The sequence below is a fragment of the Mobula hypostoma genome, chromosome 2, assembly GCF_963921235.1.
Source record: "Mobula hypostoma chromosome 2, sMobHyp1.1, whole genome shotgun sequence".
NCBI classification, from domain to species: domain Eukaryota; kingdom Metazoa; phylum Chordata; class Chondrichthyes; order Myliobatiformes; family Myliobatidae; genus Mobula; species Mobula hypostoma.
This window is the reverse complement of record NC_086098.1, coordinates 1,161,999-1,180,351: the sequence shown is the minus strand read 5'-3', so window position 1 is coordinate 1,180,351 and position 18,353 is coordinate 1,161,999. Positions and strand designations below refer to the sequence as shown.

At 44.3% G+C, this 18,353-nt stretch overlaps 1 protein-coding gene across 1 annotated transcript in view; it reads right to left on the bottom strand.

Moving 5' to 3' along the window:
- fbxl4 (F-box and leucine-rich repeat protein 4) overlaps positions 1-18,353 on the bottom strand; it is a 156,519-nt gene that overhangs the window by 16,094 nt on the left and 122,072 nt on the right. The gene's annotated exons all lie outside the window — the stretch shown is intronic.

Genomic DNA, 18,353 nt, shown 5'->3' with positions numbered 1-18,353 from the left:
TGTAGATCAATGGAATCAATGAAAAACTACACGCAAAATTTCAAAAACAACAAATTTGCAAAAGAAGACATACTGTGCAAATACAAATATAAATAGATAGATAGATAGATAGATAGATAGATAGATAGATAGATAGAAAGAAAGAAAAAACATGAGCTGTAGGGTCCTTTAAAGTGAGCTTATAGGTTGTGGAATCAGTTCAGAGTTGAGGTGAGTGTGTGATTTAGGAGCCTGAGAGTTGAAGCACAATAAATGTTCCTTGGAAATGGTACACTAAAGTAAAAAAAATGGGTTCTCATTATGCATTGGAACATATTGCTGCAAAAACTTTATTGTTGTTCAGAAAGTTAAAAGTGAGAAACTATTTTGAAAGTAAATCTACTCCTGACAGGAACTGGGTTGACAAGACCATACTGTGGTTGTGTGCTGGAAATATGGAACAGCTGCTTAGTTACTGAAGACATGCACACCCTGCCTGTATAAGCCTGCTATCACACATGAACTGTGGATTTGAACAAGCATCTGCTCCTTAATTTGGTTCATCCAAGAACTTCCTTTCATTACCTTAAGACACATTTTTTCCCACCTGTAACAGTCAACAGAACTTCTCAGATTCTTTTAAAATGTGCTCTCTCTGGCATACCAGTATTCAGTACACTGGGTCTTGAAGACTATCCAAACTCATTACCTCGACAGCAAAACACAAATTAGTGGCGTGAAAAACAATCTAAGAGATTTTCTCTGATGGATTTGCACTTCTTGTTCACAGCTGTCCCTTTTCCTCCTACAATTCTCTTTCTCTAATCAATCCCTTGGTACCTTTCTTCAGTAGTTTCTGTCCCATTCATTCTCTGCGCTTGTTACCCCTAAATCCATATATTGTACAACTGAATATACAGTTTCACAATCATATCATATATATAGGCATCTGTTAGTCTCGTGAGACTGTGGATTTGCGCCTTGGAAGGTTTCCAGGGTGCAGGCCTGGGCAAGGTTGTATGGAAGACCGGCAGTTGCCCATGTTGCAAGTCTCCCCTCTCCACCCACCGATGTTGTCCAAGGGAAGGGCACTAGGGCCGATACAGCTTGGCACCGGTGCCATCGCAGAGCAATGAGTGGTTAAGCGCCTTGCTCAAGAACACAACACGCTGCCTCAGCTGAGGCTCGAACTAGCGACCTTCAGATCACTGGACCGACGCCTTAACCACTTGGCCACATGCCAACACAGTTTGAGAATGGGATTATAATAATGACTTAATTTAACTTATGAATTAATACTTTAGGATCAAGGATCACCTTTATTTGCCATATACGTTTATGTGTATCAGGTGTGTTCGTTAGGGTGCAACATACAATGAAAACAACATTCAACAAAAACACTATTAAACAATTACAAAGAATAAACAATTACATACAATTAAAATTAGAAGTACAAACATGGAATAAAATGTGCATAAATAAATTACTGTCAGCATGTATTTACAATGTAAACAGCATTATAAAAAGTGGTTTAAAGTGTACACAGTACTGTGCAGTGACGGGAATAATTGATAGAGGGGGTGATGTGTTAACTAGAATGGCTGATCAAATTTTTAACTCACTGTTGAAAAGAAACCTTTAAGATGGTATGAAGTTCTTCTTTTAATAGCCCTACAATACTTTGCAGAATAGAGCTTTTGGAAAAGACAGCTTGCAGGGTGGGCAATGTCCACAATTCATTGTGCCGAGCACATACAAGTCCTTTCGAGATGGTAAACTGTAGCCAATGAGCTTTACTGCTGACCTGACAGTTCACTGTGGGTTTCGTATACTGTAAGAGAATGCTGCACCAAACCAGACAGTATGAGGATACTCTCTATGATGGCAGTATAGAATTCCACCAGGATGTTCTGGGGAAGATGGAATTTCACCAACTGCTGCAAGAAGTACATCCTCTGCTGAGTCTTTTTGTTGATGAAGGAGATATGCTTCTCCCATGAGGTCCTGCGAAATAACGATGACCAGGAACCTGAATGTTGAAACTGTATTAACTATAGAGATGTTGATGATTATTGGGTGGCGAGGAGACACATTTCTCCTCAAGTCAATATGCACCTCTAAGGTTTTGAGGACATTAACAGTTCAGGGATAAGAGCACCTTAATTTCCCCTGCCCCCAAACCCACAATGAAAATAAATGAGATATTAAACGGTTAATCCAAGAGGAAAACTCATAAAATATATTGAAAAAAACATAGACTGCACAAAATAATCTGCAGATGCTGGGGTCAAAGCAACACTCACAACACGCTGGAGGAACTCAGCAGGTCAGGCAGCATCTGTGGAAAAGATCGGTCGACGTTTCATAGTCATAGTCATACTTTATTAATCCGGGGGGAAATTGGAAGTTTCGGGCCCACTTCAACTCTGCTTCCCACTCCCATTCAGATATGTCCATACATGGCCTCCTCTACTGCCATGATGAGGCTAAACTCAGGTTAGAGGAGCAACACCTCATATACCGTCTAGGTAGTCTCCAGCCCCTTGGTATGAACATAGAATTCTCCAACTTCTGGTAATTCCCTCCCCCTCCCTTCCCCTATCCCTATGTCACTCTGTTTCCTCCCTCAGCTGCCTATCACCTCCCTCATGGTTCCGCCTCCTTCTACTACCCATTGTATTTTCCCCTATTCTTTCTTCACCTTTCCTGCCTATCACCTCCCTGCCTCCCTTCCCCCAGCCCTTTATCTTTCCCCTCACTGGTTTTTCACCTGGAACCTACCAGCCTTCTCCTTCCCACCCTCCCCCCACCTTCTTTATAGGGCCTCTGCCCCTTCCCCCTTCAGTCCTGACGAAGGGTTCCGGCCCGAAATGTCGACCGATCTTTTCCACGGATGCTGCCCGACCTGCTGAGTTCTTCCAGCGTGTTGTGAGTGTCAATATAGACTGCTGTGACAGCTAGCATCAGTGGATATGAATTAATGCTTTATTACTTTCCTGCATCAGAACCTATTCATGTGGTGAGCATTACTCACTTCAATACCAAGGTGCAGAGATACTGGTTTTGTAGTGTAGGGTGGCATGGCAGTGTAACGGTTAGCGTAATGCTTTACAGCATCAGCAATAAGATCGGGGTTCAATTTTCGCAACTGTCTGTAAAGAGTTTGTATGTTCTTCCTATGACTGTGTGGGTTTCCTCTGGGAGCTGTTGTTTCCTCAAACATTCCAAAGATGTATGGTTAAGGTTAGTGAGCTATTGGCACACTTACATTGACACCAGAAGCATGGCGACACTCGCAGGCTGGCCGCAGTACATATTGGACTGTCTCAGTCATTGATGCAAAAGCAACATATTTCACCGCATGTTTCGAAGTTTTGATGTACATCTGACAAATAAAGCTAATCTTAACCTCTCCCCTATATCCTATGCACACAAGAGCTAGACAAAACCAAAATTGCTAGTGTTTAGCTGTTTAAACGATAGTGATATTGGGACTTCAGCACAATTACATCCTGGATGGAATTCAATGACGGAGCCCAGTTTTGCTGGATTATCCAGGCATCATGCACATATACCATACCAATACAGGTTGATATCATATAGTGCATCTAATCCAGATCGATTGATTTCAACAGAGATTGCAGAACTACAATTTCAGAAGCAAAAGGAGCTTCTGTAGAAACTTATTATTTCTTTCTAAAAAGTTTTATAATATTTTATTTAAATCTAAATTCAAAGCTTAAAACAAATTTGTTGTCAAAGTACACGTATGTTATCATATAAGACCGTAAGACATCGGAGCAGAATCAGGCCATCTGGCCCAGCCAGTCTGCTCCGCCATTCAATCATGGTTGATCCTTTTATCCCCTCCTCAGTCCCACTACCTGGCCCTCTCCCATAACCATATAACAATTACAGCACGGAAACAGGCCATCTCGGCCCTTCTAGTCCGTGCCGAACTCTTACCCTATCCTATGCCCACCAACCTGCACTCAGCCCATAACCCTCCATTCCTTTCCTGTCCATATATCTATCCAATTTAACTTTAAACGACAACATAGAACCTGCCTCAACCACTTCTGCTGGAAGCTCATTCCACACAGATACCACTCTCTGAGTAAAGAAGCTCCCCCTCATGTAACCCCTAAACTTTTGTCCTCTAATTCTCAACCCATGCCCTCTTGTTTGAATCTTCCCCACTCTCAATGGAAAAAGTCAACTCTATCAATCCCATCAATAACATCTGATGCCGTGGCCAATCAAGAACCTATCAATTTCCACCTTAAATACACCCAACAACCTGGCCTCTACAGCTGCCTGTGGTAACAAATTCCACAAATTCACCATCCTCTGGTGAAAGACATTTCTTCACATCCCTGTGTTAAATGGACGCCCCTCTATCCTGAGGCTTGCCATAAGACAATAAGAACATAATACATAGGAGCAGAATTAGGCCATTCAGCCCATCGAGTCTGTTCATCCATTCCATCATGGCAGATCCTGGCAGATGGCAGATTCCATCATGGCAGATCCCACTCAATCCCGTACACCTGCTTTCTTGCCTTCTCCTTTGATGCATGGCCGATCAGGAAACGATGAACTTCTGCCTTAAATATACACACAGACTTGGCCTCCACCGCAGTCTGTGGCAGAGCATTCCACAGATTCACTACTCTCGAGCTAAAAATAATCTTCCTTACCTCCGTTCTAAAGGGTTGCCCCTCAGTTATGAGGCTGTGCCCTCTAGTTCTGGATACACCCAGCAAAGGAATCATCCTCTCCATATCCACCCTATCTAATCCTTTCAATTTTCAGTAGGTTTCAACGAGATCCCCCTGCATTCTTCTAAATCCCAGTGTGTACAGGCCCAAAGCTGCTCAAAAGCTCCTCATATATCAACCCCTTCATTGCCGGAATCATCCTTGTGAAACTCCTCTGGCCTCTCTCCAATGAAGGAAAAAAATAGTTAAGACCAAAATTGGGCCCTTGAAGACAGAAGCGGGTGAATTTATTATGGGGAGCATGTGGTATTGGGGGCAGAGTACTGACATGGATTGAAAATTGGCTGGCTGACAGAAAACAAAGAGTAGCGATTAATGGGTCCCTTTCGGAATGGCAGGCGGTGACCAGTGGGGAACCGCAGCTGTTTACAATATATATTAATGATTTAGATGAGGGAATTGAAAGTAACACTAGCAAATTTGCTGATGACACAAAGCTGGAAGGCAGTGTGAAATGTGAGGAGGATGTGATGAGAATGCAGGGTGACTTGGATAGGCTGGATGAGTGGGCAGATACAGTTTAATGTGGATAAGTGTGAGGTTATCCACTTTGGTGGTAAGAACAGGAAGGCAGATTATTATCTAAATGGAGTCAAGTTAGGAAAAGGGGAAGCACAACGAGATCTAGGTGTTCTTGTACATCAGTCACCAAAAGCAAGCATACAAGTACAGCAGGCAGTGAAAAAAGCTAATGGCATGCTGGCCTTCATAACAAGGGGAATTGAGTATAAGAGCAAAGAGGTCCTTCTGCAGCTGTACAGGGCCCTGGTGAGACCGCACCTGGAGTACTGTGTGCAGTTTTGGTCTCCAAATTTGAGGAAGGACATTCTTGCTATTGAGGGAGTGCAGCGTAGGTTCACAAGGTTAATTTCTGGGATGGTGGGACTGTCATATGTCGAAAGATTGGAGTGACTGGGCTTGTATACACTGGAATTTAGAAGGCTGAGAGGGGATCTTATTGAAACATACAAGATTATTAAGGGATTGGACACGCTGGAGGCAGGAAGCATGTTCCCGCTGATGGGTGAGTCCAGAACCAGAGGCCACAGTTTAAGAATTAGGGGTAGGCCATTTAGAACGGAGTTGAGGAAAAACTTTTTCACCCAGAGAGTGGTGGATATATGGAATGCTCTGCCCCAGAAGGCTGTGGAGGCCAAGTCTCTGGATGCTTTCAAAAAAGAGATGGATAGAGCTCTTAAAGATAGTGGAATCAAAGGTTATGGGGATAAGGCAGGAACTGGATACTGATAGTGGATGATCAGCCATGATCACAGTGAATGGCGGCGCTGGTTCGAAGGGCCGAATGGCCTACTCCTGCATCTATTGTCTATTGTCTATTGGCAACATATCCTTTCTGAGATATGGGAGCAAGACTGTTGACAATACTCCAAGTGTGGCCAGACTAGTGTCTTATAAAGCCGCAGCATTATTTCCTTGTTTTTATATTTTATTCCCCTTGAAATAAATGGCAAAATTGCATTTGCCTTCTTTACCACAGACTCAACCTGTAAATTAACCTTCTGGGAATATTGCACGAGAACTCTGAAGTCCCTTTGCACCTCTGATGTTTGAACCTTCTCCCCATTTTTAAATTAGATTAGATTAGATTCAACTATTTAGATATACTCCACACTACTGTTCCTCTTACCAAAATGCATTATCATAGAATTCCCAGGAAAGATACTTTATTCCATGTGCCACTTCCTTGTCCATTCTCCAAGTTATCTAAGTCCTGCTGCAATTGCATTGCTTCCTCAGCACTATCTACCCCTCCAACTATCTTCATATCATCCACAAGCTTTGCCACAAAGCCACCAATTCCGTTATTAGACACTAGACACTAGAATACTACAGCACAGTACAGGCGCCTTGGCCCTCGATATCGTGCCGACCCATATTTTCCCTTAAAAAACTACCCCATAACCCTCTAATTTTCATTCATCCATGTGCCTGTCCAAGAGGCTCTTAAATACCCCTAATGTTTTAGCTTCCACCACCATCCCTGGCAAATCATTCCAGGCACCCACAACCCTCTGTGTAAAAAACTTACTCCTGATGTCTCCTCTAAACTTCCCTCCCTTAACCTTGTACATATGGCCTCTGGTGTTTGCTATTCACGCCCTGGGAAACAGGTACTGGCTATCCACCCCATCTATGCCTCTCATAATCTTGTAGATCTCTATCAAATCCCCTCTCATCCTTCTACACTCCAAAGAGAAAAGTCCCAGCTCTGCTAACCTTCCCTCATCAGGCTTGTTTTCCAATCCAGGCAATATCCTGGTAAATCTCCTCTGCACCCTATCCATAGCTTCCACATCCTTCCTATAATCAGGTGACCAGAACTGAACACAATACTCGAAGTGTGGTCTCACCAGAGATTTGTAGAGATAAAACATGACCTCTCCACTCTTGAACTCAATCCCCCTATTAATGAAGCCCAGCATCCCATAGGCCTTCTTAACTATCCTAGCAACCTGTGCAGCAGCCTTGAGGGATGTATGGATTTGAACCCCAAGGTCCCTCTGTTCATCCACACTCTTAAGTAACCGACCATTAACCCTGTACTCAGCCTTCTGGTTTGTCCTTCCAAAATGCAAAACCTCACACTTATCCGGATTGAACTCCATCTACCACTTTTCTGCCCAACTCTGCATCCTGTCTATATCCTCTTGTAACCTTCGACAACTTTCAGCTCCATCCACAACTCCTCCGATCTTCGTGTCATCCGCAAACTTACTCATCGATCCTTCTGCCTCTTCATTATAAAAATCACAAAGAGCGGGGGTCCCAGGACAGATCCTTGAGGCACTCCACTAGTTACCGATCTCCTGGCAGAATACTTTCCTTCCACTACTACCCTTTGCTTTCTTCCTGTAAGCCAATTTTTTATCCAAACAGCCAAGGTTCCATGATCCCATGCCTCACGACTTTCTTGATGAGTCTCTCATGGGGGATCTTGTCAAATGCCTTGATAAAATCCATGTAGACCACATCTGCCGCCCTACCCTCATCAATTTCTTTTGTTACCTCTTCAAAAAATTCAATTAGGCTCGTGAGGCACGACCTTCCCTTCACAAAGCCATGTTGACTATCCTTGAGTAGACTGTACTTCTCCAAGTGCTCGTAGATCCTATTCTTAAGAATGCTTTCCAATAGTTTCCAATAGTTTATCTAGTCATAGCCATAGTCATAGTCATACTTTATTGATCCAGGGGGAAATTGGTTTTCATTACAGTTGCACCATAAATAATAGACAGTAATAAAACCATAAATAGTTAAATAGTAATATGTAAATTATGCCAGTAAATTATGAAATAAGTCCAGGACCAGCCTATCGGCTCAGGGTGTCTGATCCTCCAAGGGAGGAGTTGTAAAGTTTGATGGACATAGGCAGGAATGACTTCCTATAACGCTCTGTGTTGCATCTCGGTGGAATGAGTCTCTGGCTGAATGTACTCCTGTGCCTAACCAGTACATTATGTAATGGATGGGAGACATTGTCCAAGATGGCATACAACTTGGACAGCATCCTCTTTTCAGACACCACCGTCGTAGAGTCCAGTTTCATCCCCACAACATCACTGGCCTTACGAATGAGTTTGTTGATTCTGTTGGTGTCTGCTCCCCTCAGCCTGCTGACCCAGCACACAACAGCAACAGCAAACATGATAGCACTGGCCACCATAGACTCACAGAACATCCTCAGCATCGTCCGGCAGATGTTAAAGGACCTTAGTCTCCTTAGGAAATAGAGACGGCTCTGACCCTTCTTGTAGACAGCCTCAGTGTTCTTTAACCAGTCCAGTTTATTGTCAATTCGTATCCCCAGGTATTTGTAATCCTCCACCATGTCCACACTGACCCCCCTGGATGGAAACAGGGGTCACCGGTACCTTAGCTCTCCTCAGGTCTACCACCAGCTCCTTAGTCTTTTTCACATTAAGCTGCAGATAATTCTGCTCACACCATGTGACAAAGTTTCCTACCGTAGCCCTGTACTCAGCCTCATCTCCCTTGCTGATGCATCCAACTATGGCAGAGTCATCCGAAAACTTCTGAAGATGACAAGACTCTGTGCAGTAGTTGAAGTCCGAGGTGTAAATGGTGAAGAGAAAGAGAGACAAAAGGAAAAACCTACACTTCCTAACCTGTTTGTGAAATCTTCCTGACAAATCTGTTAGAGTTCTTCGAGAAAGTAATAAGCAGGGTGGACGAAGGGGAGGCAGGAGATGTCATTTACTTAGATTTTGAGAAGGCAGTGCTGCTGATCACTCTGTCAGACACACACTGTTGCAAGCACACGTACTGTGGTCTGCCAGTCAGGTAATTAAGAATCCATGACACAAGGAAAGCATCCAGCTGCATCGCTGTCAGTTTCTCCCCCAGCAGAGCAGAGCGGATGGTGTTGAACGCACTGGAGAAGTCAAAAGACATGACCCTCACAGTGCTCGCTTGCTTGTCCAGGTGGGCATCCACACGGTTCAGCAGGTAGACGATGGCATCCTCAACTCCTAGTCAGGGCTGGTAGGCAAACTGGAGGGGATCTAAGTGTGGCCTGACCATACTTAGAGCATCTAAATCATTGACAAACGCTATGAAAAGCAGTGGTCCCAATACTGACCCCTAAACACCACTAGTCTCCGGCAGCCAACCAGAAAAGGCCCCTTTTATTCCGAATCGCTGCCTCCTGCCTGTCAGCCATTTCACTTTCAATACCAGTATCTTTCCTGTTACACCAAAGGATTTTATCTTGTTAAGTAGCATTGTCTGTGGCACCTTATCAAATGCCTTCTCAAAATCTAAGTAAATGACATCTACCGCCTCCCCTTCGTCCACCCTGCTTATTACTTTCTCGAAGAACTCTAACAGATTTGTCAGGAAGATTTCCCAAACAGGTTAGGAAGTGTAGGTTTTCCCTTTTGTTATTGTTGATTTGGTCTTGGTTGCTCATAGCAGAGTGCAGGCAGGATGACAGATATGGCAGTGGAATGTAGGATGTGGGAATTCATGGAACCGGCTGGTCTCCCTGATGACTACACCTGCGGGAAGGGCATGAAGGACCACATTAAGGAGTTGAATGAACTAACAATTATCTAGGAGGCAGAGCAATTGATAGATGAGACGCTTGAGCAGGTGATTCCACCCAGAGTGCAGAATTCAGGGAGTAGCTGGGTGAACAGTGAGAAAGGTAAAGGGAGAAAGAAGTCAGTGCATGGTTCCCCCTGTGGCCATTCCCCTCATCAACAGGTATACCCCTTTAGATACTGCTGAGGGGGATGACCTATCTGGGTAAGGCAGCAGCAGACAGACAATAGAACTGTGATTAGCTCTGAGCCTCAGAAGACTAGGGTGAAGTCAGGTGGAGCAATAGTCATAGGGAACTCGATAGTTGAGGGGACAGATAGGGTGTCCTGCAGCAGCAAAAGAGACACCAGAATAGTGTAAACAACAGGAATTCTGCAGATGCTGGAAATTCATTCCTGACGAAGGGTCTCGGCCTGAAACGTCGACTGCACCTCTTCCTAGAGATGCTGCCTGGCCTGCTGCGTTCACCAGCAACTTTTATGTGTGTTACCAGAATAGTGTGTTGCCTCCCGTCTGCTAGGGTCCAGAATGTCTCTGAGCAGTTGCAGGATATTTTTGAAGGGAAGGGTAGGCACAAGAGGTCATGGCAGATATTGGTACCAATGACGTAGGCAGGAAAGGGGTAGAAGTCCAGCACAGTAAGATTAGGGAGTTAGGAAGGAGGCTGAAGAACAGGAAGATAGCACAGACGAATGAGTGACTGACGAGATGGTGCAGGGTGCAGGTTTCAAGTTCTTGGATCATTGGAAACTTCTCTGGGGAAGGAGTGAGCTGTACAAGTGGCACGGGATGCACCTGAACTGGAGAGGAACCAATATCCTGAGAAGGAGGCTTGCTAGTGTTGTTGGGGAGAGTTTCATCTGGATTTGCAGGAGGGTGGGAACTGAAGTGATGAGGCAGAGGATGGGGCAGTTGAGGTATAAGTAGTGACAGCTTGTAGGGATTTTGAGAGGAAGGATAGGCAGATAATAGAGCAAGATGCACTCAGCCAGATCATTTGAGATGTGTCTATTTTCACACAATGAGTATCATAAGCAAGGCAGAAGAACTTAGAGCATGGAACTATGATGCTGTGGCCATTACAGAGACTTGGATGTCTCAGGGACAGGAATGCAGGGATGGAGGCAAAAGAGGTGGGAGAGTGGCACTGCTAATCAGGGAGAGTATCGTGGCTGTTGAAAAGGAGGAAGGCATGGAGGAATTCTGTACTGAGTCAGTGTGGGTAGAAATCAGAAACAGGTACGGGGCAATAACTCTAGGGTGTTTTTCTTATAGACCCCCCCAATAGTAACAGAGACATCGAAGAGCACATAGATGGGCAGATTCTGGAATGGTGCAATATTAATTGGGTTGTTGCGATGGGAGATTTTAACTACTGGCATCTACTTAGAGCAAGAGATTTAGATTGGGTGGATTTTGTTAGGTGTACCCAAGAAGATTTCCTGACGCAATATGTAGGTAAGCCAATGAGACGAGAGGCTGTACTTGATCTGTTATAGGGAAAAGAAACTGGTCAGGTGTCAGATCTCTCAATGGGAGAGCATCTTGGAGGTAGTGAGCACAACTCTATCTCCTTTACCATAGCACTAGAGAGGGGTAGGAGCAGACAATTTGGGAAAACATTTAATTGGTGTGGGGGAAATATGATGCTATTGGGCAGGAATATGGGAGTGTAAATTGGGAGCAGATGTTCTCAGGAAAATTCATAACAGAAATCTGGCAAATCAAATGTTCAGGTAATATTTGCATGGCTTTCTGCATAGGTATGTAAGGAAAGGATGGTAGGGTAAAAGAATTATGGTGTACAAAGGAAAAGGAAAATCTAGGTAAGAAGAAAAGTTTACAAAAGGTTCCAGAAACTAGGCACTGTTAGAACTCTAGGAAATTACAAGGTTGCCAGGAAGGAGCTTAAGAATGAAACTAGGAGAGCAAGAAGGGTATATCAGAAGGCCTCGGTGAGCAGGATTAAAGAAAACCACGAGGCATTCTACGAGTATGTGAAGAGCAAAAGGATGCGTCGTGTGACAACAGGACCAATCCAGTTCAATAGTGGAAATATGTGCATGGAGTTAAAGGAGGTAGCGGAGGTACTAAATGAATACTTTGCTTCAGTATTCATGAGATCTGGGGAGACCTTGCTTTGTGGATCTAGAATTTGCTTGCCCACAGAAGGCAAAGGATGGTTGTAGATGCTTCCTGTTCTGCATGGAGGTTGGTGACCAGTGGTGTTCCGCAGGGATCTGTTCTGGGACCTTGCCTTTTTGTGATTTTTATAAATAACCTGGATGAGGAAGCAAAAGGGTGGGTTAGTAAGTTTTCTGCTGACACAAAACTTAAGGGTATTGCGGATAGTGTGGAGGGTTGTCAGAGGTTACAGCAGGACATCAATAGGATGCAGAACTGGGCTGAAAAGTGGCAGACGGAGTTCAACCCAGATAAGTGTGAAGTGGGTCGTTTTGGTAGGTCAAATTTGAAGACAGAATATAATATTAATGGTAAGACTCTTGGCAGTGTGAAGGATAGAAGATAGAATAGCACAGCACAGTACAGGCCCTTTGGCCCACAATGTTGTGCCGACCCTCAAACCCTGCCTCCCATATAACCCCCCATCTTAAATTCCTCCATATACCTGTCTAGTAGTCTCTTAAACTTCATGAGTGTATCTGCCTCCACCACTGACTCAGGCAGTGCATTCCACTCACCAACCACCCTCTGAGTAAAAAACCTTCCTCTAATATCCCCCTTGAACTTCCCACCCCTTACCTTAAAGCCATGTCCTCTTGTATTGAGCAGTGGTGTCCTGGGGAAGAGACACTGGCTATCCACTCTATCTATTCCTCTTATTATCTTGTACACCTCTATCATGTCTCCTCTCATCCTCCTTCTCTCCAAAGAGTAAAGCCCTAGCTCCCTTAATCTCTGATCATAATCCATACTCTGTAAACCAGGCAGCATCCTGGTAAATCTCCTCTGTACCCTTTCCAATGCTTCCACATCCTTCCTATAGTGAGGTGACCAGAACTGGACACAGTCCTCCAATTGTGGCCTAACCAGAGTTTTATAGAGCTGCATCATTACATCGCGACTCTTAAATTCTATCCCTCGACTTATGAAAGCTAACACCCCATAAGCTTTCTTAACTACCCTATCTACCTGTGAGGCAACTTTCAGGGATCTGTGGACATGTACCCCTAGATCCCTCTGCTCCTCCACACTACCAAGTATCCTGCCATTTACAATCCAACCATGGGATTGAGTTCAAGAGCTGTGAGGTGACGTTGCAGCTATATACGGCCTTAGTTAGACCCCAATTGGAATACTGTGTTCAGTTCTGGTCACCTCACTTCAGAAAGGATGTGGATATTATAGCGAGACTGCAGAGGAGATTTACAAAGGTGTTGCCTGGATTGGACAGCATGTCTTATGAAAATAGGTTGAGTGAATTTGGCCGTTTCTCCTTGGAATGACGGAGGTTGTGAGGCGATCTAATAGAGGTGTATAGGATGATTAGAGGCACTGATCGTGAGGATAACCAAAGGCTTTTTCCCAGGCCAGGAATAGCTAACACGACATGCCATAGTTTCAAGGTGCTTGGAAGCACGGAGGTGGGGCGGGGGGGTGTTGTCAGCATTAAGTTTTTCCACACAAAGAGTGGTGAGTGCTTGGAATGGATTGCTAGCTAGCAATGGTGGTAGAGGCAGCCACGATATGGTCTTTTAAGAGACTTTTAGATGGGTACATGGATCTTAGAAAAATAGAGTGCTATGTGGTAGGGAAATTTTAGGCTGTTTCTAGAGTAGGTTACATGGTTGGCACAACTTCATGGGTCATCTGGTCCACCTTGAGCAGTTGGAGTTTGCCCAACACTTTTTCCTTTCTAATAGCAACAGCACTCAGCCCTGCTCTCTGACACTTACAGACCACTGGCACACTGCTCGTGTCCTCCGCAGTGAAGTCAGATGCAAAGTATCCATTAAGTTCGCTTGCCATTTCTTTGTCGCCCATGACTACCTCTTTTTTTTTGTGTGCCATACTCTGCCAGAGCCTCGGCGACCACTTTTTTTTTCAAGTGGTTGTCTTGGAGGAAAGATTCTGTGAGTGGTCCCCCACGTCCTTCTCACAGTGCAGTTTTTTTTTACGAGGCCGAGTTGCGAGCTCAACACTCAACTCGGCATGGATGGAAAGCGTGCCCGGGAGCAGCCCAACTGGATTCGAATTCAGGAACCTTCGCTCCGGAGTCCGGCGCTGATGTCACTGCGCCACCAGTATTACTACCTCACCAGTATCAAATTTCCAGTGGTCCAATATCAACTCTCACCTCCCTTTTACTCTTTATATAACAGAAAAAACTTTTGGCATCCTGCTTTATATTATTGGCTAGTCTGCTCTCATATTTTATGTTTTCCCTTCTTATACAAGGTTTCCCCCACCATCCAAAGGTACAGCGTTCCTATGAAACGGTTCGTAAGCTAGAATGTCATAAAGCAAAGACACAATTACCACTTATTTACATGGAAAAAATTTGTGAGCATTCGCAGACCCAAAAATAACAGTAACATATAGTAAAAGTAGGAATGATATGATAAATACATAGCCTATATAAAGTAGAAATACTTCTCTACAATCATTGCCTGCACTGTTCTGTGTAGCGAAAATCTCACGCAAGCGCTTTTGGCAAAAACATGGCACAAGCGCTCTTGGCAAAAACACTCTCTCCAGTAACTTTTAAGCTATGAAGCTGCCAAATCATACCCAATAACACATAAAAATACACAGCCTATATAAAGTAGAAAAAATGTATGTACAGCGTAGTATCGCTTACCGGAATTGGGAAGACAGCGCACAGCACACTGATGATGGTGTGTTAGGCTGAGTCATAGGAGGTTGGGGTGGTGCAGTGGTCCTCAACCTCCGGACCGCTGACCAATACCGATCCGCGAAGCATGCAGTGATGCAGCGGCAGCTGGGACGCACCCAGCACATCTTTAAGAAAAAAGCCGAAATAAACAAGCTAATCAGCAATCGCCACTGATCTGGGCCGATATTTAAGTGCCGGGCGGCACCTAATTAATTAGCTTGTTTATTTCGGCTTTTTTTCTTAAAGATGTGTTGGGTGCCTCCTGGCTACCGCTGCATTCTCCGTGAATCGGTTATCTGTCCACGGCCCAGGGGTTGGGGTCGTGGGACACTCATCTTCGTCTGTTTCCATCAGGGCAGGCAGGTCATCTTCTAAGGTCGAGGTTTGTCGTCTGCTGTGGCTGATGTGGAAGGCTTGAAAAACGACAGTATGCTTGACTGCTGGCCTCGCGCATTTTTTTATCATACAGTTCTTTGTAAGCACTCAAACCATCTTGCAAATATGCCCTAAACCAATATACCCTTTCAAAATTAAAGTCGTACTTTATCATTGCAGCGAAAATCTCACGCAGTTGCTTCACGTTCAGTTCCTGGACGACTTCACTTTTGGTCCGTTCGCTACTGCATTCAGTTTCGATTGTTATCCTTTCCTCTTCCAATTGCATCAGCTCTTCATCTATCAGTTCTCAGTCATGGGATGCCAAAACCTCTTCAACATCACCTTCATCAACTTCCACAAGTCAAACTCACTTTGTCCTTGCTTCATTCACCACGATCAAAACACTTAATTATGTCTAGTTTTACGCTAACTGTAACACCCTTACGAGCTCTTTTAGGCTTTTCTGATACCTTAGAACTCATCTTGCTAACGGCTGCTAACAGGCACATGTTTAAGCAATGCCGGCGAGAATGCCATTCTGAATCCGGGGGAGGAGCGGCTGCTCAGGGCGCACGCTGCCCTTTTTCATAACAGTGAAAACACCTTCTGTTAGCGGAAACAGGTAACTAATGTAGGTCTTTCGTAACAGTGAGGTTTCGTAAAGCGAACGTTCAAAAAGCAGGGGACACCTGTAGCTTATTTAGTTGTCTTCTGTTAGATTTGAAAAGCTTCCCAATCATCCAATTTCCCACTCACCTTTTCTATATTGTATGCTCTTTCCTTGGCTTTTATGCAGTCCTTAACTTCCTTTGTCAGACACGGTTGCCTACTCCTGCCATATGAGAATTTCTTCCTCTGTGGGACATATCTATCCTGTGTCTTGTGAACTACTCCCAGAAACTTCAGTCATCTCCACTCTGTGCTCCTATCCTAGACATGCTGACCATGGGAAGCACCCTTTCCACATACATTCTGCTTAGACCTTTCAATATTCAAAAGGCTTCAATAGACCCCCCCCCCATCACCATTTTAAATTCCAGCGACTACAGGCCCAGAGCCATCAAATGCTCTTCATATGATAATTCTTTCATTCCTGGAATCCCTGTGAACCTCCTTTGAACCCTTTCCAAATCCAGCATATCTTTTCCAAGATAAGGAGCCCAAAACTGTTCTCAATACTCAAGGTGAGGCATCACCAGGACCCTATAAAGCCTCAGCATCACATCCCTGCTCTTATATACTCTAGTCCTCTTGAAATGAATGCAATCATTGAATTTGCCAACCTACAAATTAACCTTTAGGGTGTTCTGCACAAGGACCTCCAAGTCCCTTTGCATCTCAGATTTTTGGATTTTCTCCCTGTTTAGAAAATAGCCTGCATATTTATTTCTTTTACCAAAGTGCATGACCATGCATTTTCCAACATGGTATTTAATTTGCCCCTTTCTTGCCCACATGCCTCATCTCTCCAAGTCCTTCTGCATCCTTCCTGTTCCCTCAACATGACCTGCCCCTCCACCAATCTTTGTATGTCACACCCTGGGAAAGATTTCACTGCTAATGCAAAGGTTTTTCTGTAGAACCGATATCTGGGTTATGGTTAGAGATAAAGAGTGCTTTAAAATGTTAGCCATCCAATCAGGGTCTGGGTTTTTGTGTTGTGTGCCTGACACCGGGGGGAGCTGGGGTCCTTTGTTCGGCGGCAAATAAAGAGAGAAGACAATGGAGAGGACCAGTCGCAGGATTTGACTGAGTGGGATACCGTGATTTGATGGAGCAAGGTGCTGAGGTTGACTGAGGATCGATGAATAGGAATTTTGGGAAGAGCTGAGCTCCAACTTGTGCACATTTGACTGCTTAATTATAATGGGCCCTTTCTGTTGTTTTCTTTCTTTACTAACCCTTTAGTTAATATATATAAATTCCTTTAATCGTATGCAGGGTGCTGTCTGTTGTTTCTTGGCACTGAGTTGTAACAGGGTAGCAAATTATACAGTATCCATACAAACTGGGGTTTGGGCTGGGAGAACCATCTCAATCTTCCCGGTTTGCCGGGAAAGGTGTGTGTATTCCCTAGACTCATACAGCCAAGGAAACCAGCAGGATTTCAGTGTCATCTACAAGCTTGGCAACAAAGCCATCTATTCCAGCATCTAAATCACTGATATACAGCATAAAAAGAAATGGTCCCAACATTGACCCCTGTCACCACTAGTAACACCACTAGTCACTGGTAGCCATCCAGAAAAGGATCCTTTTATTCCTGCTCGCTGCCTCCTACTAATCAGCCAATGCTCTAAGCATGCTAGTAATTTATTTTAATTATATTCAATTATATTCAAAAACTTTATTGTCATTCTAACCGTACATCAGCTCTGCAGGGCAGGATGAGGCAGCGTTTCTCAGGAGCAGTGCAATCATAACATAACAAACGCAACACTAAATAATAAACATAACAATAAATAGTAAAACACAACAGCCACATGTCAGTTAAAATCAGTTATAAGTGTCCAGTGTAAGTTAAAAGTATCCAAAGCAGAGTCAGGTAGAGCAGCTATTTAGCAGTCTGACTGCCTGTGGGAGGAAGCTGTTTGGTAGCCTTGTGGTTTTAGTTTTGATGCTCCTGTAATGTTTGCCTGATGGCAGAAGAACAAACAGTTCATGGAGTGCACACATCAAAGTTGCTGGTGAACGCAGCAGGCCAGGCAGCATCTCTAGGAAGAGGTGCAGTCGACGTTTTGTTGACTGCACTTCTTCCTAGAGATGCTGCCTGGCCTGCTGCGTTCACCAGCAACTTTGATGTGTGTTACTTGAATTTCCAGCATCTGCAGAATTCCTGTTGTTTGAGTTCATGGAGTGGGTGTGAGGGGTCTTTAATGATGTACCGTGTCTTCTGGAGGCATCGGCTCTGAAAGAGGTCTTGGACAGAAGGTAGGGAGACCCCAATAACCTTCTCTGCTCCCCTAACTACCCTCTGCAAGGCTTTTTTGTCGACAGCACTGCAGCTGGAGTACCAGGTTGTGATGCAAAAGGTCAGCACACTCTCCTGTAATTTTCCTGTAATACCATGGGCTCTTAACTTGGTAAGCAGCCTCATGTGTGGCACCTTGTCAAATGTCTTCTGAAAGTCCAAATATACAACATCCACAGCATCCTCTTTATCTATCCTACTTGGAATCTCCTCAAAGAATTCCAACAGGTTCATCAGGCATTTTTTTCCCTGAAGGAAACCATGCTGGCTTTGTCCTATCTTGTCCTCTGTCACCAAGTAC